At 51.4% G+C, this 22,808-nt stretch overlaps 36 non-coding genes across 36 annotated transcripts; 12 read left to right on the plus strand and 24 right to left on the minus strand.

Moving 5' to 3' along the window:
- Positions 1–452: 452 nt before the first annotated feature.
- On the minus strand, positions 453–525 carry trnav-aac (transfer RNA valine (anticodon AAC)). The gene has a single exon. It is a non-coding gene; the product is annotated as a tRNA-Val (tRNA).
- Positions 526–769: 244 nt separating this feature from the next.
- On the minus strand, positions 770–842 carry trnav-cac (transfer RNA valine (anticodon CAC)). The gene has a single exon. It is a non-coding gene; the product is annotated as a tRNA-Val (tRNA).
- Positions 843–1,468: 626 nt separating this feature from the next.
- On the plus strand, positions 1,469–1,541 carry trnar-ucg (transfer RNA arginine (anticodon UCG)). Its single transcript has one exon. It is a non-coding gene; the product is annotated as a tRNA-Arg (tRNA).
- Positions 1,542–2,333: 792 nt separating this feature from the next.
- On the minus strand, positions 2,334–2,406 carry trnav-aac (transfer RNA valine (anticodon AAC)). The gene has a single exon. It is a non-coding gene; the product is annotated as a tRNA-Val (tRNA).
- Positions 2,407–2,650: 244 nt separating this feature from the next.
- trnav-cac (transfer RNA valine (anticodon CAC)) lies at positions 2,651–2,723 on the minus strand. Its single transcript has one exon. It is a non-coding gene; the product is annotated as a tRNA-Val (tRNA).
- A 626-nt stretch (positions 2,724–3,349) lies between these two features.
- On the plus strand, positions 3,350–3,422 carry trnar-ucg (transfer RNA arginine (anticodon UCG)). Its single transcript has one exon. It is a non-coding gene; the product is annotated as a tRNA-Arg (tRNA).
- A 791-nt stretch (positions 3,423–4,213) lies between these two features.
- Positions 4,214–4,286, minus strand: trnav-aac (transfer RNA valine (anticodon AAC)). The gene has a single exon. It is a non-coding gene; the product is annotated as a tRNA-Val (tRNA).
- A 244-nt stretch (positions 4,287–4,530) lies between these two features.
- trnav-cac (transfer RNA valine (anticodon CAC)) lies at positions 4,531–4,603 on the minus strand. Its single transcript has one exon. It is a non-coding gene; the product is annotated as a tRNA-Val (tRNA).
- A 627-nt stretch (positions 4,604–5,230) lies between these two features.
- trnar-ucg (transfer RNA arginine (anticodon UCG)) lies at positions 5,231–5,303 on the plus strand. Its single transcript has one exon. It is a non-coding gene; the product is annotated as a tRNA-Arg (tRNA).
- A 791-nt stretch (positions 5,304–6,094) lies between these two features.
- Positions 6,095–6,167, minus strand: trnav-aac (transfer RNA valine (anticodon AAC)). Its single transcript has one exon. It is a non-coding gene; the product is annotated as a tRNA-Val (tRNA).
- Positions 6,168–6,411: 244 nt separating this feature from the next.
- Positions 6,412–6,484, minus strand: trnav-cac (transfer RNA valine (anticodon CAC)). The gene has a single exon. It is a non-coding gene; the product is annotated as a tRNA-Val (tRNA).
- A 626-nt stretch (positions 6,485–7,110) lies between these two features.
- Positions 7,111–7,183, plus strand: trnar-ucg (transfer RNA arginine (anticodon UCG)). The gene has a single exon. It is a non-coding gene; the product is annotated as a tRNA-Arg (tRNA).
- Positions 7,184–7,974: 791 nt separating this feature from the next.
- Positions 7,975–8,047, minus strand: trnav-aac (transfer RNA valine (anticodon AAC)). Its single transcript has one exon. It is a non-coding gene; the product is annotated as a tRNA-Val (tRNA).
- A 244-nt stretch (positions 8,048–8,291) lies between these two features.
- On the minus strand, positions 8,292–8,364 carry trnav-cac (transfer RNA valine (anticodon CAC)). Its single transcript has one exon. It is a non-coding gene; the product is annotated as a tRNA-Val (tRNA).
- A 626-nt stretch (positions 8,365–8,990) lies between these two features.
- trnar-ucg (transfer RNA arginine (anticodon UCG)) lies at positions 8,991–9,063 on the plus strand. Its single transcript has one exon. It is a non-coding gene; the product is annotated as a tRNA-Arg (tRNA).
- Positions 9,064–9,854: 791 nt separating this feature from the next.
- trnav-aac (transfer RNA valine (anticodon AAC)) lies at positions 9,855–9,927 on the minus strand. Its single transcript has one exon. It is a non-coding gene; the product is annotated as a tRNA-Val (tRNA).
- Positions 9,928–10,171: 244 nt separating this feature from the next.
- On the minus strand, positions 10,172–10,244 carry trnav-cac (transfer RNA valine (anticodon CAC)). The gene has a single exon. It is a non-coding gene; the product is annotated as a tRNA-Val (tRNA).
- A 626-nt stretch (positions 10,245–10,870) lies between these two features.
- Positions 10,871–10,943, plus strand: trnar-ucg (transfer RNA arginine (anticodon UCG)). The gene has a single exon. It is a non-coding gene; the product is annotated as a tRNA-Arg (tRNA).
- Positions 10,944–11,734: 791 nt separating this feature from the next.
- Positions 11,735–11,807, minus strand: trnav-aac (transfer RNA valine (anticodon AAC)). Its single transcript has one exon. It is a non-coding gene; the product is annotated as a tRNA-Val (tRNA).
- Positions 11,808–12,051: 244 nt separating this feature from the next.
- trnav-cac (transfer RNA valine (anticodon CAC)) lies at positions 12,052–12,124 on the minus strand. The gene has a single exon. It is a non-coding gene; the product is annotated as a tRNA-Val (tRNA).
- A 626-nt stretch (positions 12,125–12,750) lies between these two features.
- On the plus strand, positions 12,751–12,823 carry trnar-ucg (transfer RNA arginine (anticodon UCG)). Its single transcript has one exon. It is a non-coding gene; the product is annotated as a tRNA-Arg (tRNA).
- Positions 12,824–13,614: 791 nt separating this feature from the next.
- Positions 13,615–13,687, minus strand: trnav-aac (transfer RNA valine (anticodon AAC)). The gene has a single exon. It is a non-coding gene; the product is annotated as a tRNA-Val (tRNA).
- Positions 13,688–13,931: 244 nt separating this feature from the next.
- trnav-cac (transfer RNA valine (anticodon CAC)) lies at positions 13,932–14,004 on the minus strand. Its single transcript has one exon. It is a non-coding gene; the product is annotated as a tRNA-Val (tRNA).
- Positions 14,005–14,630: 626 nt separating this feature from the next.
- trnar-ucg (transfer RNA arginine (anticodon UCG)) lies at positions 14,631–14,703 on the plus strand. Its single transcript has one exon. It is a non-coding gene; the product is annotated as a tRNA-Arg (tRNA).
- A 791-nt stretch (positions 14,704–15,494) lies between these two features.
- Positions 15,495–15,567, minus strand: trnav-aac (transfer RNA valine (anticodon AAC)). Its single transcript has one exon. It is a non-coding gene; the product is annotated as a tRNA-Val (tRNA).
- Positions 15,568–15,811: 244 nt separating this feature from the next.
- On the minus strand, positions 15,812–15,884 carry trnav-cac (transfer RNA valine (anticodon CAC)). Its single transcript has one exon. It is a non-coding gene; the product is annotated as a tRNA-Val (tRNA).
- Positions 15,885–16,510: 626 nt separating this feature from the next.
- Positions 16,511–16,583, plus strand: trnar-ucg (transfer RNA arginine (anticodon UCG)). Its single transcript has one exon. It is a non-coding gene; the product is annotated as a tRNA-Arg (tRNA).
- A 791-nt stretch (positions 16,584–17,374) lies between these two features.
- On the minus strand, positions 17,375–17,447 carry trnav-aac (transfer RNA valine (anticodon AAC)). Its single transcript has one exon. It is a non-coding gene; the product is annotated as a tRNA-Val (tRNA).
- Positions 17,448–17,691: 244 nt separating this feature from the next.
- trnav-cac (transfer RNA valine (anticodon CAC)) lies at positions 17,692–17,764 on the minus strand. Its single transcript has one exon. It is a non-coding gene; the product is annotated as a tRNA-Val (tRNA).
- A 626-nt stretch (positions 17,765–18,390) lies between these two features.
- Positions 18,391–18,463, plus strand: trnar-ucg (transfer RNA arginine (anticodon UCG)). Its single transcript has one exon. It is a non-coding gene; the product is annotated as a tRNA-Arg (tRNA).
- A 791-nt stretch (positions 18,464–19,254) lies between these two features.
- Positions 19,255–19,327, minus strand: trnav-aac (transfer RNA valine (anticodon AAC)). The gene has a single exon. It is a non-coding gene; the product is annotated as a tRNA-Val (tRNA).
- Positions 19,328–19,571: 244 nt separating this feature from the next.
- Positions 19,572–19,644, minus strand: trnav-cac (transfer RNA valine (anticodon CAC)). Its single transcript has one exon. It is a non-coding gene; the product is annotated as a tRNA-Val (tRNA).
- A 626-nt stretch (positions 19,645–20,270) lies between these two features.
- Positions 20,271–20,343, plus strand: trnar-ucg (transfer RNA arginine (anticodon UCG)). The gene has a single exon. It is a non-coding gene; the product is annotated as a tRNA-Arg (tRNA).
- A 792-nt stretch (positions 20,344–21,135) lies between these two features.
- On the minus strand, positions 21,136–21,208 carry trnav-aac (transfer RNA valine (anticodon AAC)). The gene has a single exon. It is a non-coding gene; the product is annotated as a tRNA-Val (tRNA).
- A 244-nt stretch (positions 21,209–21,452) lies between these two features.
- Positions 21,453–21,525, minus strand: trnav-cac (transfer RNA valine (anticodon CAC)). Its single transcript has one exon. It is a non-coding gene; the product is annotated as a tRNA-Val (tRNA).
- A 627-nt stretch (positions 21,526–22,152) lies between these two features.
- On the plus strand, positions 22,153–22,225 carry trnar-ucg (transfer RNA arginine (anticodon UCG)). Its single transcript has one exon. It is a non-coding gene; the product is annotated as a tRNA-Arg (tRNA).
- The last annotated feature ends 583 nt before the right edge of the window (positions 22,226–22,808 follow it).

Here is a 22,808-nt window from a genome sequence, read left to right on the forward strand (position 1 = left end):
GATATTAGGCACTAGATGCTTACTAACTTCCTCTCGCTTAACTCTGAAAAGACAGAAATACTTGTGCTAGGACCACATGCAGCTAGGAGTAAGCTTTCTGATCACATAGTAACTCTGGATGGCCTTTCTTTTTCATCATGTGCAGCAGCAAAAGACCTATTGTACACCTTTCCTCTCTCTGTGGTCCTTCTCAAGATTTCTCCCATTTTCCCATTTCCCGTTTGGGTTTTTGGGGAGTTTTTTTCTTGTCCGCCATGAGCATTAAGTCAGGGGTGCCGTCCTGTTTTGATTTTGATTGTTGTGGCATGGAAAGCCCTTTGAGACTGTAAACAGTGATACTGGGCTCTAAATAAACTTGGAACTTAGACTTAAACTCAAACACCTTCTCCCACAGGAAGCGGCTGCAATCTACGTGTGTGAGCACTATACTCCGTCTCGCAAAAAGCAGAACCTGTTTCCGCCCGGTTTCGAACCGGGGACCTTTCGCGTGTTAGGCGAACGTGATGACCACTACACTACGGAAACCTGGCATGAGGGGCCTAGAGAGGGCGGCTCGCCGGGTCTGGCTCAGGCCTGCCGCGAAGGCCGCCTGCTTGGCGGACGAGGCTCGGGACGAGCTGGGGTGGTGGAAAGCCAAATATCTGCGGCGTCAAAGATCTAGAAGAAAGGAGGGCGTTTGTCGTGTGGATCTTTCACTGTTACGCCCGCTGCCCTCACCCTGAGTAGGCTCCTTCGGTGCAGACAGGGCTGCAAGCATTGCCAAAAGGACTGTTTCTGCCCGGTTTCGAACCGGGGACCTTTCGCGTGTGAGGCGAACGTGATAACCACTACACTACAGAAACTGCAAAGGGCGCCCCGGGAGTCGGCTCGTTCGCGCACTGGACGACGTTACTGAAGTCGCCAGAGACGCCAGAGTCGCCGCCGCCAGCTGCGTGTCAAGCTGGAGGCTGGAGACCTTGCTAATGCTAATCTATGTACCTCAAGCTGGCTGTCATTTAGCTGGCTTCTTGCCAGACCAAGCCACGTGTAACCATTCTCCTCGAGATGACTCTGTTTCCTCTTTTGTGTACGTGGTTCAGACGGCATGTGCGTGATTCTGTATGTGTGTGGATACAGACGTTTGCGCACGGCTCATTTGTGTAGTCGGTTGTCTGCTAGTGTGGTTATCTGTTAGCTTCCTCATTGCTGCGTGTTTTGTGTTTCTGATTCGGATCGTCACGCGGTGGAATTTCGCCAAGCTTGATGGAATTGAGCTGGGCTTCTTGCAGCTGCATTTGGATTTCCATTCTGCTTCCTCAGAGGTTGTGCCCACTGCAGTTTGAACTAGCATTCCTCGCTCCACTTGGACACGACGCGCCGACTGAAGAAGTGACCCCGAGTTTGGCTGCCTGGCAGTTTCTATGGATCCTTAAAATGAAACAAAGGCTTGGCTGCCGTGCTCTTTGGCGTCCTGCGCGGCCCTCCTGTAGACCACGTGGCCTAATGGACAAGGCGTCTGACTTCGGATCAGAAGACTGAGGGTTCGAGTCCCTTCGTGGTTGCCTTTACGCTGTGCTAGTGCCTGTGCTTGCTGACCGGCGCAGTTGTGCCGGCGGTTTTGAAGTTCACCGAACCCCTGCCAGCAATACGCAGGCTCCTGTTGTGTAACTGCTCTGATATTGCTTACTGCTTAGCTGGGTGAAAAAATGGCTAACGGGCTCCCTGGTGCAACGAGCACACACGCACCTTAAAACTTACCACTGGAAAATTAGAACATAAATGGCGCCAAACTAATTTGGTAGTATTCCAGTTAGCATGGAAGGAGAGCCTCCTGGGCGATAGAAAAGCTCTTAGTGTCAGACGAGAGACAGCAGCTTAATAAAATTGAGGAATGTGTAAAGGATATTAGGCACTAGATGCTTACTAACTTCCTCTCGCTTAACTCTGAAAAGACAGAAATACTTGTGCTAGGACCACATGCAGCTAGGAGTAAGCTTTCTGATCACATAGTAACTCTGGATGGCCTTTCTTTTTCATCATGTGCAGCAGCAAAAGACCTATTGTACACCTTTCCTCTCTCTGTGGTCCTTCTCAAGATTTCTCCCATTTTCCCATTTCCCGTTTGGGTTTTTGGGGAGTTTTTTTCTTGTCCGCCATGAGCATTAAGTCAGGGGTGCCGTCCTGTTTTGATTTTGATTGTTGTGGCATGGAAAGCCCTTTGAGACTGTAAACAGTGATACTGGGCTCTAAATAAACTTGGAACTTAGACTTAAACTCAAACACCTTCTCCCACAGGAAGCGGCTGCAATCTACGTGTGTGAGCACTATACTCCGTCTCGCAAAAAGCAGAACCATGTTTCCGCCCGGTTTCGAACCGGGGACCTTTCGCGTGTTAGGCGAACGTGATGACCACTACACTACGGAAACCTGGCATGAGGGGCCTAGAGAGGGCGGCTCGCCGGGTCTGGCTCAGGCCTGCCGCGAAGGCCGCCTGCTTGGCGGACGAGGCTCGGGACGAGCTGGGGTGGTGGAAAGCCAAATATCTGCGGCGTCAAAGATCTAGAAGAAAGGAGGGCGTTTGTCGTGTGGGTCTTTCACTGTTACGCCCGCTGCCCTCACCCTGAGTAGGCTCCTTCGGTGCAGACAGGGCTGCAAGCATTGCCAAAAGGACTGTTTCTGCCCGGTTTCGAACCGGGGACCTTTCGCGTGTGAGGCGAACGTGATAACCACTACACTACAGAAACTGCAAAGGGCGCCCCGGGAGTCGGCTCGTTCGCGCACTGGACGACGTTACTGAAGTCGCCAGAGACGCCAGAGTCGCCGCCGCCAGCTGCGTGTCAAGCTGGAGGCTGGAGACCTTGCTAATGCTAATCTATATACCTCAAGCTGGCTGTCATTTAGCTGGCTTCTTGCCAGACCAAGCCACGTGTAACCATTCTCCTCGAGATGACTCTGTTTCCTCTTTTGTGTACGTGGTTCAGACGGCATGTGCGTGATTCTGTATGTGTGTGGATACAGACGTTTGCGCACGGCTCATTTGTGTAGTCGGTTGTCTGCTAGTGTGGTTATCTGTTAGCTTCCTCATTGCTGCGTGTTTTGTGTTTCTGATTCGGATCGTCACGCGGTGGAATTTCGCCAAGCTTGATGGAATTGAGCTGGGCTTCTTGCAGCTGCATTTGGATTTCCATTCTGCTTCCTCAGAGGTTGTGCCCACTGCAGTTTGAACTAGCATTCCTCGCTCCACTTGGACACGACGCGCCGACTGAAGAAGTGACCCCGAGTTTGGCTGCCTGGCAGTTTCTATGGATCCTTAAAATGAAACAAAGGCTTGGCTGCCGTGCTCTTTGGCGTCCTGCGCGGCCCTCCTGTAGACCACGTGGCCTAATGGACAAGGCGTCTGACTTCGGATCAGAAGACTGAGGGTTCGAGTCCCTTCGTGGTTGCCTTTACGCTGTGCTAGTGCCTGTGCTTGCTGACCGGCGCAGTTGTGCCGGCGGTTTTGAAGTTCACCGAACCCCTGCCAGCAATACGCAGGCTCCTGTTGTGTAACTGCTCTGATATTGCTTACTGCTTAGCTGGGTGAAAAAATGGCTAACGGGCTCCCTGGTGCAATGAGCACACACGCACCTTAAAACTTACCACTGGAAAATTAGAACATAAATGGCGCCAAACTAATTTGGTAGTATTCCAGTTAGCATGGAAGGAGAGCCTCCTGGGCGATAGAAAAGCTCTTAGTGCCAGACGAGAGACAGCAGCTTAATAAAATTGAGGAATGTGTAAAGGATATTAGGCACTAGATGCTTACTAACTTCCTCTCGCTTAACTCTGAAAAGACAGAAATACTTGTGCTAGGACCACATGCAGCTAGGAGTAAGCTTTCTGATCACATAGTAACTCTGGATGGCCTTTCTTTTTCATCATGTGCAGCAGCAAAAGACCTATTGTACACCTTTCCTCTCTCTGTGGTCCTTCTCAAGATTTCTCCCATTTTCCCATTTCCCGTTTGGGTTTTTGGGGAGTTTTTTTCTTGTCCGCCATGAGCATTAAGTCAGGGGTGCCGTCCTGTTTTGATTTTGATTGTTGTGGCATGGAAAGCCCTTTGAGACTGTAAACAGTGATACTGGGCTCTAAATAAACTTGGAACTTAGACTTAAACTCAAACACCTTCTCCCACAGGAAGCGGCTGCAATCTACGTGTGTGAGCACTATACTCCGTCTCGCAAAAAGCAGAACCTGTTTCCGCCCGGTTTCGAACCGGGGACCTTTCGCGTGTTAGGCGAACGTGATGACCACTACACTACGGAAACCTGGCATGAGGGGCCTAGAGAGGGCGGCTCGCCGGGTCTGGCTCAGGCCTGCCGCGAAGGCCGCCTGCTTGGCGGACGAGGCTCGGGACGAGCTGGGGTGGTGGAAAGCCAAATATCTGCGGCGTCAAAGATCTAGAAGAAAGGAGGGCGTTTGTCGTGTGGGTCTTTCACTGTTACGCCCGCTGCCCTCACCCTGAGTAGGCTCCTTCGGTGCAGACAGGGCTGCAAGCATTGCCAAAAGGACTGTTTCTGCCCGGTTTCGAACCGGGGACCTTTCGCGTGTGAGGCGAACGTGATAACCACTACACTACAGAAACTGCAAAGGGCGCCCCGGGAGTCGGCTCGTTCGCGCACTGGACGACGTTACTGAAGTCGCCAGAGACGCCAGAGTCGCCGCCGCCAGCTGCGTGTCAAGCTGGAGGCTGGAGACCTTGCTAATGCTAATCTATATACCTCAAGCTGGCTGTCATTTAGCTGGCTTCTTGCCAGACCAAGCCACGTGTAACCATTCTCCTCGAGATGACTCTGTTTCCTCTTTTGTGTACGTGGTTCAGACGGCATGTGCGTGATTCTGTATGTGTGTGGATACAGACGTTTGCGCACGGCTCATTTGTGTAGTCGGTTGTCTGCTAGTGTGGTTATCTGTTAGCTTCCTCATTGCTGCGTGTTTTGTGTTTCTGATTCGGATCGTCACGCGGTGGAATTTCGCCAAGCTTGATGGAATTGAGCTGGGCTTCTTGCAGCTGCATTTGGATTTCCATTCTGCTTCCTCAGAGGTTGTGCCCACTGCAGTTTGAACTAGCATTCCTCGCTCCACTTGGACACGACGCGCCGACTGAAGAAGTGACCCCCGAGTTTGGCTGCCTGGCAGTTTCTATGGATCCTTAAAATGAAACAAAGGCTTGGCTGCCGTGCTCTTTGGCGTCCTGCGCGGCCCTCCTGTAGACCACGTGGCCTAATGGACAAGGCGTCTGACTTCGGATCAGAAGACTGAGGGTTCGAGTCCCTTCGTGGTTGCCTTTACGCTGTGCTAGTGCCTGTGCTTGCTGACCGGCGCAGTTGTGCCGGCGGTTTTGAAGTTCACCGAACCCCTGCCAGCAATACGCAGGCTCCTGTTGTGTAACTGCTCTGATATTGCTTACTGCTTAGCTGGGTGAAAAAATGGCTAACGGGCTCCCTGGTGCAACGAGCACACACGCACCTTAAAACTTACCACTGGAAAATTAGAACATAAATGGCGCCAAACTAATTTGGTAGTATTCCAGTTAGCATGGAAGGAGAGCCTCCTGGGCGATAGAAAAGCTCTTAGTGCCAGACGAGAGACAGCAGCTTAATAAAATTGAGGAATGTGTAAAGGATATTAGGCACTAGATGCTTACTAACTTCCTCTCGCTTAACTCTGAAAAGACAGAAATACTTGTGCTAGGACCACATGCAGCTAGGAGTAAGCTTTCTGATCACATAGTAACTCTGGATGGCCTTTCTTTTTCATCATGTGCAGCAGCAAAAGACCTATTGTACACCTTTCCTCTCTCTGTGGTCCTTCTCAAGATTTCTCCCATTTTCCCATTTCCCGTTTGGGTTTTTGGGGAGTTTTTTTCTTGTCCGCCATGAGCATTAAGTCAGGGGTGCCGTCCTGTTTTGATTTTGATTGTTGTGGCATGGAAAGCCCTTTGAGACTGTAAACAGTGATACTGGGCTCTAAATAAACTTGGAACTTAGACTTAAACTCAAACACCTTCTCCCACAGGAAGCGGCTGCAATCTACGTGTGTGAGCACTATACTCCGTCTCGCAAAAAGCAGAACCTGTTTCCGCCCGGTTTCGAACCGGGGACCTTTCGCGTGTTAGGCGAACGTGATGACCACTACACTACGGAAACCTGGCATGAGGGGCCTAGAGAGGGCGGCTCGCCGGGTCTGGCTCAGGCCTGCCGCGAAGGCCGCCTGCTTGGCGGACGAGGCTCGGGACGAGCTGGGGTGGTGGAAAGCCAAATATCTGCGGCGTCAAAGATCTAGAAGAAAGGAGGGCGTTTGTCGTGTGGGTCTTTCACTGTTACGCCCGCTGCCCTCACCCTGAGTAGGCTCCTTCGGTGCAGACAGGGCTGCAAGCATTGCCAAAAGGACTGTTTCTGCCCGGTTTCGAACCGGGGACCTTTCGCGTGTGAGGCGAACGTGATAACCACTACACTACAGAAACTGCAAAGGGCGCCCCGGGAGTCGGCTCGTTCGCGCACTGGACGACGTTACTGAAGTCGCCAGAGACGCCAGAGTCGCCGCCGCCAGCTGCGTGTCAAGCTGGAGGCTGGAGACCTTGCTAATGCTAATCTATATACCTCAAGCTGGCTGTCATTTAGCTGGCTTCTTGCCAGACCAAGCCACGTGTAACCATTCTCCTCGAGATGACTCTGTTTCCTCTTTTGTGTACGTGGTTCAGACGGCATGTGCGTGATTCTGTATGTGTGTGGATACAGACGTTTGCGCACGGCTCATTTGTGTAGTCGGTTGTCTGCTAGTGTGGTTATCTGTTAGCTTCCTCATTGCTGCGTGTTTTGTGTTTCTGATTCGGATCGTCACGCGGTGGAATTTCGCCAAGCTTGATGGAATTGAGCTGGGCTTCTTGCAGCTGCATTTGGATTTCCATTCTGCTTCCTCAGAGGTTGTGCCCACTGCAGTTTGAACTAGCATTCCTCGCTCCACTTGGACACGACGCGCCGACTGAAGAAGTGACCCCGAGTTTGGCTGCCTGGCAGTTTCTATGGATCCTTAAAATGAAACAAAGGCTTGGCTGCCGTGCTCTTTGGCGTCCTGCGCAGCCCTCCTGTAGACCACGTGGCCTAATGGACAAGGCGTCTGACTTCGGATCAGAAGACTGAGGGTTCGAGTCCCTTCGTGGTTGCCTTTACGCTGTGCTAGTGCCTGTGCTTGCTGACCGGCGCAGTTGTGCCGGCGGTTTTGAAGTTCACCGAACCCCTGCCAGCAATACGCAGGCTCCTGTTGTGTAACTGCTCTGATATTGCTTACTGCTTAGCTGGGTGAAAAAATGGCTAACGGGCTCCCTGGTGCAATGAGCACACACGCACCTTAAAACTTACCACTGGAAAATTAGAACATAAATGGCGCCAAACTAATTTGGTAGTATTCCAGTTAGCATGGAAGGAGAGCCTCCTGGGCGATAGAAAAGCTCTTAGTGCCAGACGAGAGACAGCAGCTTAATAAAATTGAGGAATGTGTAAAGGATATTAGGCACTAGATGCTTACTAACTTCCTCTCGCTTAACTCTGAAAAGACAGAAATACTTGTGCTAGGACCACATGCAGCTAGGAGTAAGCTTTCTGATCACATAGTAACTCTGGATGGCCTTTCTTTTTCATCATGTGCAGCAGCAAAAGACCTATTGTACACCTTTCCTCTCTCTGTGGTCCTTCTCAAGATTTCTCCCATTTTCCCATTTCCCGTTTGGGTTTTTGGGGAGTTTTTTTCTTGTCCGCCATGAGCATTAAGTCAGGGGTGCCGTCCTGTTTTGATTTTGATTGTTGTGGCATGGAAAGCCCTTTGAGACTGTAAACAGTGATACTGGGCTCTAAATAAACTTGGAACTTAGACTTAAACTCAAACACCTTCTCCCACAGGAAGCGGCTGCAATCTACGTGTGTGAGCACTATACTCCGTCTCGCAAAAAGCAGAACCTGTTTCCGCCCGGTTTCGAACCGGGGACCTTTCGCGTGTTAGGCGAACGTGATGACCACTACACTACGGAAACCTGGCATGAGGGGCCTAGAGAGGGCGGCTCGCCGGGTCTGGCTCAGGCCTGCCGCGAAGGCCGCCTGCTTGGCGGACGAGGCTCGGGACGAGCTGGGGTGGTGGAAAGCCAAATATCTGCGGCGTCAAAGATCTAGAAGAAAGGAGGGCGTTTGTCGTGTGGGTCTTTCACTGTTACGCCCGCTGCCCTCACCCTGAGTAGGCTCCTTCGGTGCAGACAGGGCTGCAAGCATTGCCAAAAGGACTGTTTCTGCCCGGTTTCGAACCGGGGACCTTTCGCGTGTGAGGCGAACGTGATAACCACTACACTACAGAAACTGCAAAGGGCGCCCCGGGAGTCGGCTCGTTCGCGCACTGGACGACGTTACTGAAGTCGCCAGAGACGCCAGAGTCGCCGCCGCCAGCTGCGTGTCAAGCTGGAGGCTGGAGACCTTGCTAATGCTAATCTATATACCTCAAGCTGGCTGTCATTTAGCTGGCTTCTTGCCAGACCAAGCCACGTGTAACCATTCTCCTCGAGATGACTCTGTTTCCTCTTTTGTGTACGTGGTTCAGACGGCATGTGCGTGATTCTGTATGTGTGTGGATACAGACGTTTGCGCACGGCTCATTTGTGTAGTCGGTTGTCTGCTAGTGTGGTTATCTGTTAGCTTCCTCATTGCTGCGTGTTTTGTGTTTCTGATTCGGATCGTCACGCGGTGGAATTTCGCCAAGCTTGATGGAATTGAGCTGGGCTTCTTGCAGCTGCATTTGGATTTCCATTCTGCTTCCTCAGAGGTTGTGCCCACTGCAGTTTGAACTAGCATTCCTCGCTCCACTTGGACACGACGCGCCGACTGAAGAAGTGACCCCGAGTTTGGCTGCCTGGCAGTTTCTATGGATCCTTAAAATGAAACAAAGGCTTGGCTGCCGTGCTCTTTGGCGTCCTGCGCGGCCCTCCTGTAGACCACGTGGCCTAATGGACAAGGCGTCTGACTTCGGATCAGAAGACTGAGGGTTCGAGTCCCTTCGTGGTTGCCTTTACGCTGTGCTAGTGCCTGTGCTTGCTGACCGGCGCAGTTGTGCCGGCGGTTTTGAAGTTCACCGAACCCCTGCCAGCAATACGCAGGCTCCTGTTGTGTAACTGCTCTGATATTGCTTACTGCTTAGCTGGGTGAAAAAATGGCTAACGGGCTCCCTGGTGCAATGAGCACACACGCACCTTAAAACTTACCACTGGAAAATTAGAACATAAATGGCGCCAAACTAATTTGGTAGTATTCCAGTTAGCATGGAAGGAGAGCCTCCTGGGCGATAGAAAAGCTCTTAGTGCCAGACGAGAGACAGCAGCTTAATAAAATTGAGGAATGTGTAAAGGATATTAGGCACTAGATGCTTACTAACTTCCTCTCGCTTAACTCTGAAAAGACAGAAATACTTGTGCTAGGACCACATGCAGCTAGGAGTAAGCTTTCTGATCACATAGTAACTCTGGATGGCCTTTCTTTTTCATCATGTGCAGCAGCAAAAGACCTATTGTACACCTTTCCTCTCTCTGTGGTCCTTCTCAAGATTTCTCCCATTTTCCCATTTCCCGTTTGGGTTTTTGGGGAGTTTTTTTCTTGTCCGCCATGAGCATTAAGTCAGGGGTGCCGTCCTGTTTTGATTTTGATTGTTGTGGCATGGAAAGCCCTTTGAGACTGTAAACAGTGATACTGGGCTCTAAATAAACTTGGAACTTAGACTTAAACTCAAACACCTTCTCCCACAGGAAGCGGCTGCAATCTACGTGTGTGAGCACTATACTCCGTCTCGCAAAAAGCAGAACCTGTTTCCGCCCGGTTTCGAACCGGGGACCTTTCGCGTGTTAGGCGAACGTGATGACCACTACACTACGGAAACCTGGCATGAGGGGCCTAGAGAGGGCGGCTCGCCGGGTCTGGCTCAGGCCTGCCGCGAAGGCCGCCTGCTTGGCGGAAGAGGCTCGGGACGAGCTGGGGTGGTGGAAAGCCAAATATCTGCGGCGTCAAAGATCTAGAAGAAAGGAGGGCGTTTGTCGTGTGGGTCTTTCACTGTTACGCCCGCTGCCCTCACCCTGAGTAGGCTCCTTCGGTGCAGACAGGGCTGCAAGCATTGCCAAAAGGACTGTTTCTGCCCGGTTTCGAACCGGGGACCTTTCGCGTGTGAGGCGAACGTGATAACCACTACACTACAGAAACTGCAAAGGGTGCCCCGGGAGTCGGCTTGTTCGCGCACTGGACGACGTTACTGAAGTCGCCAGAGACGCCAGAGTCGCCGCCGCCAGCTGCGTGTCAAGCTGGAGGCTGGAGACCTTGCTAATGCTAATCTATATACCTCAAGCTGGCTGTCATTTAGCTGGCTTCTTGCCAGACCAAGCCACGTGTAACCATTCTCCTCGAGATGACTCTGTTTCCTCTTTTGTGTACGTGGTTCAGACGGCATGTGCGTGATTCTGTATGTGTGTGGATACAGACGTTTGCGCACGGCTCATTTGTGTAGTCGGTTGTCTGCTAGTGTGGTTATCTGTTAGCTTCCTCATTGCTGCGTGTTTTGTGTTTCTGATTCGGATCGTCACGCGGTGGAATTTCGCCAAGCTTGATGGAATTGAGCTGGGCTTCTTGCAGCTGCATTTGGATTTCCATTCTGCTTCCTCAGAGGTTGTGCCCACTGCAGTTTGAACTAGCATTCCTCGCTCCACTTGGACACGACGCGCCGACTGAAGAAGTGACCCCGAGTTTGGCTGCCTGGCAGTTTCTATGGATCCTTAAAATGAAACAAAGGCTTGGCTGCCGTGCTCTTTGGCGTCCTGCGCGGCCCTCCTGTAGACCACGTGGCCTAATGGACAAGGCGTCTGACTTCGGATCAGAAGACTGAGGGTTCGAGTCCCTTCGTGGTTGCCTTTACGCTGTGCTAGTGCCTGTGCTTGCTGACCGGCGCAGTTGTGCCGGCGGTTTTGAAGTTCACCGAACCCCTGCCAGCAATACGCAGGCTCCTGTTGTGTAACTGCTCTGATATTGCTTACTGCTTAGCTGGGTGAAAAAATGGCTAACGGGCTCCCTGGTGCAATGAGCACACACGCACCTTAAAACTTACCACTGGAAAATTAGAACATAAATGGCGCCAAACTAATTTGGTAGTATTCCAGTTAGCATGGAAGGAGAGCCTCCTGGGCGATAGAAAAGCTCTTAGTGCCAGACGAGAGACAGCAGCTTAATAAAATTGAGGAATGTGTAAAGGATATTAGGCACTAGATGCTTACTAACTTCCTCTCGCTTAACTCTGAAAAGACAGAAATACTTGTGCTAGGACCACATGCAGCTAGGAGTAAGCTTTCTGATCACATAGTAACTCTGGATGGCCTTTCTTTTTCATCATGTGCAGCAGCAAAAGACCTATTGTACACCTTTCCTCTCTCTGTGGTCCTTCTCAAGATTTCTCCCATTTTCCCATTTCCCGTTTGGGTTTTTGGGGAGTTTTTTTCTTGTCCGCCATGAGCATTAAGTCAGGGGTGCCATCCTGTTTTGATTTTGATTGTTGTGGCATGGAAAGCCCTTTGAGACTGTAAACAGTGATACTGGGCTCTAAATAAACTTGGAACTTAGACTTAAACTCAAACACCTTCTCCCACAGGAAGCGGCTGCAATCTACGTGTGTGAGCACTATACTCCGTCTCGCAAAAAGCAGAACCTGTTTCCGCCCGGTTTCGAACCGGGGACCTTTCGCGTGTTAGGCGAACGTGATGACCACTACACTACGGAAACCTGGCATGAGGGGCCTAGAGAGGGCGGCTCGCCGGGTCTGGCTCAGGCCTGCCGCGAAGGCCGCCTGCTTGGCGGACGAGGCTCGGGACGAGCTGGGGTGGTGGAAAGCCAAATATCTGCGGCGTCAAAGATCTAGAAGAAAGGAGGGCGTTTGTCGTGTGGGTCTTTCACTGTTACGCCCGCTGCCCTCACCCTGAGTAGGCTCCTTCGGTGCAGACAGGGCTGCAAGCATTGCCAAAAGGACTGTTTCTGCCCGGTTTCGAACCGGGGACCTTTCGCGTGTGAGGCGAACGTGATAACCACTACACTACAGAAACTGCAAAGGGTGCCCCGGGAGTCGGCTCGTTCGCGCACTGGACGACGTTACTGAAGTCGCCAGAGACGCCAGAGTCGCCGCCGCCAGCTGCGTGTCAAGCTGGAGGCTGGAGACCTTGCTAATGCTAATCTATATACCTCAAGCTGGCTGTCATTTAGCTGGCTTCTTGCCAGACCAAGCCACGTGTAACCATTCTCCTCGAGATGACTCTGTTTCCTCTTTTGTGTACGTGGTTCAGACGGCATGTGCGTGATTCTGTATGTGTGTGGATACAGACGTTTGCGCACGGCTCATTTGTGTAGTCGGTTGTCTGCTAGTGTGGTTATCTGTTAGCTTCCTCATTGCTGCGTGTTTTGTGTTTCTGATTCGGATCGTCACGCGGTGGAATTTCGCCAAGCTTGATGGAATTGAGCTGGGCTTCTTGCAGCTGCATTTGGATTTCCATTCTGCTTCCTCAGAGGTTGTGCCCACTGCAGTTTGAACTAGCATTCCTCGCTCCACTTGGACACGACGCGCCGACTGAAGAAGTGACCCCGAGTTTGGCTGCCTGGCAGTTTCTATGGATCCTTAAAATGAAACAAAGGCTTGGCTGCCGTGCTCTTTGGCGTCCTGCGCGGCCCTCCTGTAGACCACGTGGCCTAATGGACAAGGCGTCTGACTTCGGATCAGAAGACTGAGGGTTCGAGTCCCTTCGTGGTTGCCTTTACGCTGTGCTAGTGCCTGTGCTTGCTGACCGGCGCAGTTGTGCCAGCGGTTTTGAAGTTCACCGAACCCCTGCCAGCAATACGCAGGCTCCTGTTGTGTAACTGCTCTGATATTGCTTACTGCTTAGCTGGGTGAAAAAATGGCTAACGGGCTCCCTGGTGCAATGAGCACACACGCACCTTAAAACTTACCACTGGAAAATTAGAACATAAATGGCGCCAAACTAATTTGGTAGTATTCCAGTTAGCATGGAAGGAGAGCCTCCTGGGCGATAGAAAAGCTCTTAGTGCCAGACGAGAGACAGCAGCTTAATAAAATTGAGGAATGTGTAAAGGATATTAGGCACTAGATGCTTACTAACTTCCTCTCGCTTAACTCTGAAAAGACAGAAATACTTGTGCTAGGACCACATGCAGCTAGGAGTAAGCTTTCTGATCACATAGTAACTCTGGATGGCCTTTCTTTTTCATCATGTGCAGCAGCAAAAGACCTATTGTACACCTTTCCTCTCTCTGTGGTCCTTCTCAAGATTTCTCCCATTTTCCCATTTCCCGTTTGGGTTTTTGGGGAGTTTTTTTCTTGTCCGCCATGAGCATTAAGTCAGGGGTGCCGTCCTGTTTTGATTTTGATTGTTGTGGCATGGAAAGCCCTTTGAGACTGTAAACAGTGATACTGGGCTCTAAATAAACTTGGAACTTAGACTTAAACTCAAACACCTTCTCCCACAGGAAGCGGCTGCAATCTACGTGTGTGAGCACTATACTCCGTCTCGCAAAAAGCAGAACCTGTTTCCGCCCGGTTTCGAACCGGGGACCTTTCGCGTGTTAGGCGAACATGATGACCACTACACTACGGAAACCTGGCATGAGGGGCCTAGAGAGGGCGGCTCGCCGGGTCTGGCTCAGGCCTGCCGCGAAGGCCGCCTGCTTGGCGGAAGAGGCTAGGGACGAGCTGGGGTGGTGGAAAGCCAAATATCTGCGGCGTCAAAGATCTAGAAGAAAGGAGGGCGTTTGTCGTGTGGGTCTTTCACTGTTACGCCCGCTGCCCTCACCCTGAGTAGGCTCCTTCGGTGCAGACAGGGCTGCAAGCATTGCCAAAAGGACTGTTTCTGCCCGGTTTCGAACCGGGGACCTTTCGCGTGTGAGGCGAACGTGATAACCACTACACTACAGAAACTGCAAAGGGCGCCCCGGGAGTCGGCTCGTTCGCGCACTGGACGACGTTACTGAAGTCGCCAGAGACGCCAGAGTCGCCGCCGCCAGCTGCGTGTCAAGCTGGAGGCTGGAGACCTTGCTAATGCTAATCTATATACCTCAAGCTGGCTGTCATTTAGCTGGCTTCTTGCCAGACCAAGCCACGTGTAACCATTCTCCTCGAGATGACTCTGTTTCCTCTTTTGTGTACGTGGTTCAGACGGCATGTGCGTGATTCTGTATGTGTGTGGATACAGACGTTTGCGCACGGCTCATTTGTGTAGTCGGTTGTCTGCTAGTGTGGTTATCTGTTAGCTTCCTCATTGCTGCGTGTTTTGTGTTTCTGATTCGGATCGTCACGCGGTGGAATTTCGCCAAGCTTGATGGAATTGAGCTGGGCTTCTTGCAGCTGCATTTGGATTTCCATTCTGCTTCCTCAGAGGTTGTGCCCACTGCAGTTTGAACTAGCATTCCTCGCTCCACTTGGACACGACGCGCCGACTGAAGAAGTGACCCCGAGTTTGGCTGCCTGGCAGTTTCTATGGATCCTTAAAATGAAACAAAGGCTTGGCTGCCGTGCTCTTTGGCGTCCTGCGCGGCCCTCCTGTAGACCACGTGGCCTAATGGACAAGGCGTCTGACTTCGGATCAGAAGACTGAGGGTTCAAGTCCCTTCGTGGTTGCCTTTACGCTGTGCTAGTGCCTGTGCTTGCTGACCGGCGCAGTTGTGCCGGCGGTTTTGAAGTTCACCGAACCCCTGCCAGCAATACGCAGGCTCCTGTTGTGTAACTGCTCTGATATTGCTTACTGCTTAGCTGGGTGAAAAAATGGCTAACGGGCTCCCTGGTGCAATGAGCACACACGCACCTTAAAACTTACCACTGGAAAATTAGAACATAAATGGCGCCAAACTAATTTGGTAGTATTCCAGTTAGCATGGAAGGAGAGCCTCCTGGGCGATAGAAAAGCTCTTAGTGCCAGACGAGAGACAGCAGCTTAATAAAATTGAGGAATGTGTAAAGGATATTAGGCACTAGATGCTTACTAACTTCCTCTCGCTTAACTCTGAAAAGACAGAAATACTTGTGCTAGGACCACATGCAGCTAGGAGTAAGCTTTCTGATCACATAGTAACTCTGGATGGCCTTTCTTTTTCATCATGTGCAGCAGCAAAAGACCTATTGTACACCTTTCCTCTCTCTGTGGTCCTTCTCAAGATTTCTCCCATTTTCCCATTTCCCGTTTGGGTTTTTGGGGAGTTTTTTTCTTGTCCGCCATGAGCATTAAGTCAGGGGTGCCGTCCTGTTTTGATTTTGATTGTTGTGGCATGGAAAGCCCTTTGAGACTGTAAACAGTGATACTGGGCTCTAAATAAACTTGGAACTTAGACTTAAACTCAAACACCTTCTCCCACAGGAAGCGGCTGCAATCTACGTGTGTGAGCACTATACTCCGTCTCGCAAAAAGCAGAACCTGTTTCCGCCCGGTTTCGAACCGGGGACCTTTCGCGTGTTAGGCGAACGTGATGACCACTACACTACGGAAACCTGGCATGAGGGGCCTAGAGAGGGCGGCTCGCCGGGTCTGGCTCAGGCCTGCCGCGAAGGCCGCCTGCTTGGCGGACGAGGCTCGGGACGAGCTGGGGTGGTGGAAAGCCAAATATCTGCGGCGTCAAAGATCTAGAAGAAAGGAGGGCGTTTGTCGTGTGGGTCTTTCACTGTTACGCCCGCTGCCCTCACCCTGAGTAGGCTCCTTCGGTGCAGACAGGGCTGCAAGCATTGCCAAAAGGACTGTTTCTGCCCGGTTTCGAACCGGGGACCTTTCGCGTGTGAGGCGAACGTGATAACCACTACACTACAGAAACTGCAAAGGGCGCCCCGGGAGTCGGCTTGTTCACGCACTGGACGACGTTACTGAAGTCGCCAGAGACGCCAGAGTCGCCTCCGCCAGCTGCGTGTCAAGCTGGAGGCTGGAGACCTTGCTAATGCTAATCTATATACCTCAAGCTGGCTGTCATTTAGCTGGCTTCTTGCCAGACCAAGCCACGTGTAACCATTCTCCTCGAGATGACTCTGTTTCCTCTTTTGTGTACGTGGTTCAGACGGCATGTGCGTGATTCTGTATGTGTGTGGATACAGACGTTTGCGCACGGCTCATTTGTGTAGTCGGTTGTCTGCTAGTGTGGTTATCTGTTAGCTTCCTCATTGCTGCGTGTTTTGTGTTTCTGATTCGGATCGTCACGCGGTGGAATTTCGCCAAGCTTGATGGAATTGAGCTGGGCTTCTTGCAGCTGCATTTGGATTTCCATTCTGCTTCCTCAGAGGTTGTGCCCACTGCAGTTTGAACTAGCATTCCTCGCTCCACTTGGACACGACGCGCCGACTGAAGAAGTGACCCCGAGTTTGGCTGCCTGGCAGTTTCTATGGATCCTTAAAATGAAACAAAGGCTTGGCTGCCGTGCTCTTTGGCGTCCTGCGCGGCCCTCCTGTAGACCACGTGGCCTAATGGACAAGGCGTCTGACTTCGGATCAGAAGACTGAGGGTTCGAGTCCCTTCGTGGTTGCCTTTACGCTGTGCTAGTGCCTGTGCTTGCTGACCGGCGCAGTTGTGCCGGCGGTTTTGAAGTTCACCGAACCCCTGCCAGCAATACGCAGGCTCCTGTTGTGTAACTGCTCTGATATTGCTTACTGCTTAGCTGGGTGAAAAAATGGCTAACGGGCTCCCTGGTGCAATGAGCACACACGCACCTTAAAACTTACCACTGGAAAATTAGAACATAAATGGCGCCAAACTAATTTGGTAGTATTCCAGTTAGCATGGAAGGAGAGCCTCCTGGGCGATAGAAAAGCTCTTAGTGCCAGACGAGAGACAGCAGCTTAATAAAATTGAGGAATGTGTAAAGGATATTAGGCACTAGATGCTTACTAACTTCCTCTCGCTTAACTCTGAAAAGACAGAAATACTTGTGCTAGGACCACATGCAGCTAGGAGTAAGCTTTCTGATCACATAGTAACTCTGGATGGCCTTTCTTTTTCATCATGTGCAGCAGCAAAAGACCTATTGTACACCTTTCCTCTCTCTGTGGTCCTTCTCAAGATTTCTCCCATTTTCCCATTTCCCGTTTGGGTTTTTGGGGAGTTTTTTTCTTGTCCGCCATGAGCATTAAGTCAGGGGTGCCGTCCTGTTTTGATTTTGATTGTTGTGGCATGGAAAGCCCTTTGAGACTGTAAACAGTGATACTGGGCTCTAAATAAACTTGGAACTTAGACTTAAACTCAAACACCTTCTCCCACAGGAAGCGGCTGCAATCTACGTGTGTGAGCACTATACTCCGTCTCGCAAAAAGCAGAACCTGTTTCCGCCCGGTTTCGAACCGGGGACCTTTCGCGTGTTAGGCGAACGTGATGACCACTACACTACGGAAACCTGGCATGAGGGGCCTAGAGAGGGCGGCTCGCCGGGTCTGGCTCAGGCCTGCCGCGAAGGCCGCCTGCTTGGCGGACGAGGCTCGGGACGAGCTGGGGTGGTGGAAAGCCAAATATCTGCGGCGTCAAAGATCTAGAAGAAAGGAGGGCGTTTGTCGTGTGGGTCTTTCACTGTTACGCCCGCTGCCCTCACCCTGAGTAGGCTCCTTCGGTGCAGACAGGGCTGCAAGCATTGCCAAAAGGACTGTTTCTGCCCGGTTTCGAACCGGGGACCTTTCGCGTGTGAGGCAAACGTGATAACCACTACACTACAGAAACTGCAAAGGGTGCCCCGGGAGTCGGCTCGTTCGCGCACTGGACGACGTTACTGAAGTCGCCAGAGACGCCAGAGTCGCCGCCGCCAGCTGCGTGTCAAGCTGGAGGCTGGAGACCTTGCTAATGCTAATCTATATACCTCAAGCTGGCTGTCATTTAGCTGGCTTCTTGCCAGACCAAGCCACGTGTAACCATTCTCCTCGAGATGACTCTGTTTCCTCTTTTGTGTACGTGGTTCAGACGGCATGTGCGTGATTCTGTATGTGTGTGGATACAGACGTTTGCGCACGGCTCATTTGTGTAGTCGGTTGTCTGCTAGTGTGGTTATCTGTTAGCTTCCTCATTGCTGCGTGTTTTGTGTTTCTGATTCGGATCGTCACGCGGTGGAATTTCGCCAAGCTTGATGGAATTGAGCTGGGCTTCTTGCAGCTGCATTTGGATTTCCATTCTGCTTCCTCAGAGGTTGTGCCCACTGCAGTTTGAACTAGCATTCCTCGCTCCACTTGGACACGACGCGCCGACTGAAGAAGTGACCCCGAGTTTGGCTGCCTGGCAGTTTCTATGGATCCTTAAAATGAAACAAAGGCTTGGCTGCCGTGCTCTTTGGCGTCCTGCGCGGCCCTCCTGTAGACCACGTGGCCTAATGGACAAGGCGTCTGACTTCGGATCAGAAGACTGAGGGTTCGAGTCCCTTCGTGGTTGCCTTTACGCTGTGCTAGTGCCTGTGCTTGCTGACCGGCGCAGTTGTGCCAGCGGTTTTGAAGTTCACCGAACCCCTGCCAGCAATACGCAGGCTCCTGTTGTGTAACTGCTCTGATATTGCTTACTGCTTAGCTGGGTGAAAAAATGGCTAACGGGCTCCCTGGTGCAATGAGCACACACGCACCTTAAAACTTACCACTGGAAAATTAGAACATAAATGGCGCCAAACTAATTTGGTAGTATTCCAGTTAGCATGGAAGGAGAGCCTCCTGGGCGATAGAAAAGCTCTTAGTGCCAGACGAGAGACAGCAGCTTAATAAAATTGAGGAATGTGTAAAGGATATTAGGCACTAGATGCTTACTAACTTCCTCTCGCTTAACTCTGAAAAGACAGAAATACTTGTGCTAGGACCACATGCAGCTAGGAGTAAGCTTTCTGATCACATAGTAACTCTGGATGGCCTTTCTTTTTCATCATGTGCAGCAGCAAAAGACCTATTGTACACCTTTCCTCTCTCTGTGGTCCTTCTCAAGATTTCTCCCATTTTCCCATTTCCCGTTTGGGTTTTTGGGGAGTTTTTTTCTTGTCCGCCATGAGCATTAAGTCAGGGGTGCCGTCCTGTTTTGATTTTGATTGTTGTGGCATGGAAAGCCCTTTGAGACTGTAAACAGTGATACTGGGCTCTAAATAAACTTGGAACTTAGACTTAAACTCAAACACCTTCTCCCACAGGAAGCGGCTGCAATCTACGTGTGTGAGCACTATACTCCGTCTCGCAAAAAGCAGAACCTGTTTCCGCCCGGTTTCGAACCGGGGACCTTTCGCGTGTTAGGCGAACGTGATGACCACTACACTACGGAAACCTGGCATGAGGGGCCTAGAGAGGGCGGCTCGCCGGGTCTGGCTCAGGCCTGCCGCGAAGGCCGCCTGCTTGGCGGACGAGGCTCGGGACGAGCTGGGGTGGTGGAAAGCCAAATATCTGCGGCGTCAAAGATCTAGAAGAAAGGAGGGCGTTTGTCGTGTGGGTCTTTCACTGTTACGCCCGCTGCCCTCACCCTGAGTAGGCTCCTTCGGTGCAGACAGGGCTGCAAGCATTGCCAAAAGGACTGTTTCTGCCCGGTTTCGAACCGGGGACCTTTCGCGTGTGAGGCGAACGTGATAACCACTACACTACAGAAACTGCAAAGGGCGCCCCGGGAGTCGGCTCGTTCGCGCACTGGACGACGTTACTGAAGTCGCCAGAGACGCCAGAGTCGCCGCCGCCAGCTGCGTGTCAAGCTGGAGGCTGGAGACCTTGCTAATGCTAATCTATATACCTCAAGCTGGCTGTCATTTAGCTGGCTTCTTGCCAGACCAAGCCACGTGTAACCATTCTCCTCGAGATGACTCTGTTTCCTCTTTTGTGTACGTGGTTCAGACGGCATGTGCGTGATTCTGTATGTGTGTGGATACAGACGTTTGCGCACGGCTCATTTGTGTAGTCGGTTGTCTGCTAGTGTGGTTATCTGTTAGCTTCCTCATTGCTGCGTGTTTTGTGTTTCTGATTCGGATCGTCACGCGGTGGAATTTCGCCAAGCTTGATGGAATTGAGCTGGGCTTCTTGCAGCTGCATTTGGATTTCCATTCTGCTTCCTCAGAGGTTGTGCCCACTGCAGTTTGAACTAGCATTCCTCGCTCCACTTGGACACGACGCGCCGACTGAAGAAGTGACCCCGAGTTTGGCTGCCTGGCAGTTTCTATGGATCCTTAAAATGAAACAAAGGCTTGGCTGCCGTGCTCTTTGGCGTCCTGCGCGGCCCTCCTGTAGACCACGTGGCCTAATGGACAAGGCGTCTGACTTCGGATCAGAAGACTGAGGGTTCGAGTCCCTTCGTGGTTGCCTTTACGCTGTGCTAGTGCCTGTGCTTGCTGACCGGCGCAGTTGTGCCAGGCGGTTTTGAAGTTCACCGAACCCCTGCCAGCAATACGCAGGCTCCTGTTGTGTAACTGCTCTGATATTGCTTACTGCTTAGCTGGGTGAAAAAATGGCTAACGGGCTCCCTGGTGCAATGAGCACACACGCACCTTAAAACTCACCACTGGAAAATTAGAACATAAATGGCGCCAAACTAATTTGGTAGTATTCCAGTTAGCATGGAAGGAGAGCCTCCTGGGCGATAGAAAAGCTCTTAGTGCCAGACGAGAGACAGCAGCTTAATAAAATTGAGGAATGTGTAAAGGATATTAGGCACTAGATGCTTACTAACTTCCTCTCGCTTAACTCTGAAAAGACAGAAATACTTGTGCTAGGACCACATGCAGCTAGGAGTAAGCTTTCTGATCACATAGTAACTCTGGATGGCCTTTCTTTTTCATCATGTGCAGCAGCAAAAGACCTATTGTACACCTTTCCTCTCTCTGTGGTCCTTCTCAAGATTTCTCCCATTTTCCCATTTCCCGTTTGGGTTTTTGGGGAGTTTTTTTCTTGTCCGCCATGAGCATTAAGTCAGGGGTGCCGTCCTGTTTTGATTTTGATTGTTGTGGCATGGAAAGCCCTTTGAGACTGTAAACAGTGATACTGGGCTCTAAATAAACTTGGAACTTAGACTTAAACTCAAACACCTTCTCCCACAGGAAGCGGCTGCAATCTACGTGTGTGAGCACTATACTCCGTCTCGCAAAAAGCAGAACCTGTTTCCGCCCGGTTTCGAACCGGGGACCTTTCGCGTGTTAGGCGAACGTGATGACCACTACACTACGGAAACCTGGCATGAGGGGCCTAGAGAGGGCGGCTCGCCGGGTCTGGCTCAGGCCTGCCGCGAAGGCCGCCTGCTTGGCGGACGAGGCTCGGGACGAGCTGGGGTGGTGGAAAGCCAAATATCTGCGGCGTCAAAGATCTAGAAGAAAGGAGGGCGTTTGTCGTGTGGGTCTTTCACTGTTACGCCCGCTGCCCTCACCCTGAGTAGGCTCCTTCGGTGCAGACAGGGCTGCAAGCATTGCCAAAAGGACTGTTTCTGCCCGGTTTCGAACCGGGGACCTTTCGCGTGTGAGGCGAACGTGATAACCACTACACTACAGAAACTGCAAAGGGCGCCCCGGGAGTCGGCTCGTTCGCGCACTGGACGACGTTACTGAAGTCGCCAGGAGACGCCAGAGTCGCCGCCGCCAGCTGCGTGTCAAGCTGGAGGCTGGAGACCTTGCTAATGCTAATCTATGTACCTCAAGCTGGCTGTCATTTAGCTGGCTTCTTGCCAGACCAAGCCACGTGTAACCATTCTCCTCGAGATGACTCTGTTTCCTCTTTTGTGTACGTGGTTCAGACGGCATGTGCGTGATTCTGTATGTGTGTGGATACAGACGTTTGCGCACGGCTCATTTGTGTAGTCGGTTGTCTGCTAGTGTGGTTATCTGTTAGCTTCCTCATTGCTGCGTGTTTTGTGTTTCTGATTCGGATCGTCACGCGGTGGAATTTCGCCAAGCATGATGGAATTGAGCTGGGCTTCTTGCAGCTGCATTTGGATTTCCATTCTGCTTCCTCAGAGGTTGTGCCCACTGCAGTTTGAACTAGCATTCCTCGCTCCACTTGGACACGACGCGCCGACTGAAGAAGTGACCCCGAGTTTGGCTGCCTGGCAGTTTCTATGGATCCTTAAAATGAAACAAAGGCTTGGCTGCCGTGCTCTTTGGCGTCCTGCGCGGCCCTCCTGTAGACCACGTGGCCTAATGGACAAGGCGTCTGACTTCGGATCAGAAGACTGAGGGTTCGAGTCCCTTCGTGGTTGCCTTTACGCTGTGCTAGTGCCTGTGCTTGCTGACCGGCGCAGTTGTGCCGGCGGTTTTGAAGTTCACCGAACCCCTGCCAGCAATACGCAGGCTCCTGTTGTGTAACTGCTCTGATATTGCTTACTGCTTAGCTGGGTGAAAAAATGGCTAACGGGCTCCCTGGTGCAATGAGCACACACGCACCTTAAAACTCACCACTGGAAAATTAGAACATAAATGGCGCCAAACTAATTTGGTAGTATTCCAGTTAGCATGGAAGGAGAGCCTCCTGGGCGATAGAAAAGCTCTTAGTGCCAGACGAGAGACAGCAGCTTAATAAAATTGAGGAATGTGTAAAGGATATTAGGCACTAGATGCTTACTAACTTCCTCTCGCTTAACTCTGAAAAGACAGAAATACTTGTGCTAGGACCACATGCAGCTAGGAGTAAGCTTTCTGATCACATAGTAACTCTGGATGGCCTTTCTTTTTCATCATGTGCAGCAGCAAAAGACCTATTGTACACCTTTCCTCTCTCTGTGGTCCTTCTCAAGATTTCTCCCATTTTCCCATTTCCCGTTTGGGTTTTTGGGGAGTTTTTTT

This window comes from Chanos chanos, chromosome 16, assembly GCF_902362185.1.
Source record: "Chanos chanos chromosome 16, fChaCha1.1, whole genome shotgun sequence".
NCBI lineage: Eukaryota > Metazoa > Chordata > Actinopteri > Gonorynchiformes > Chanidae > Chanos > Chanos chanos.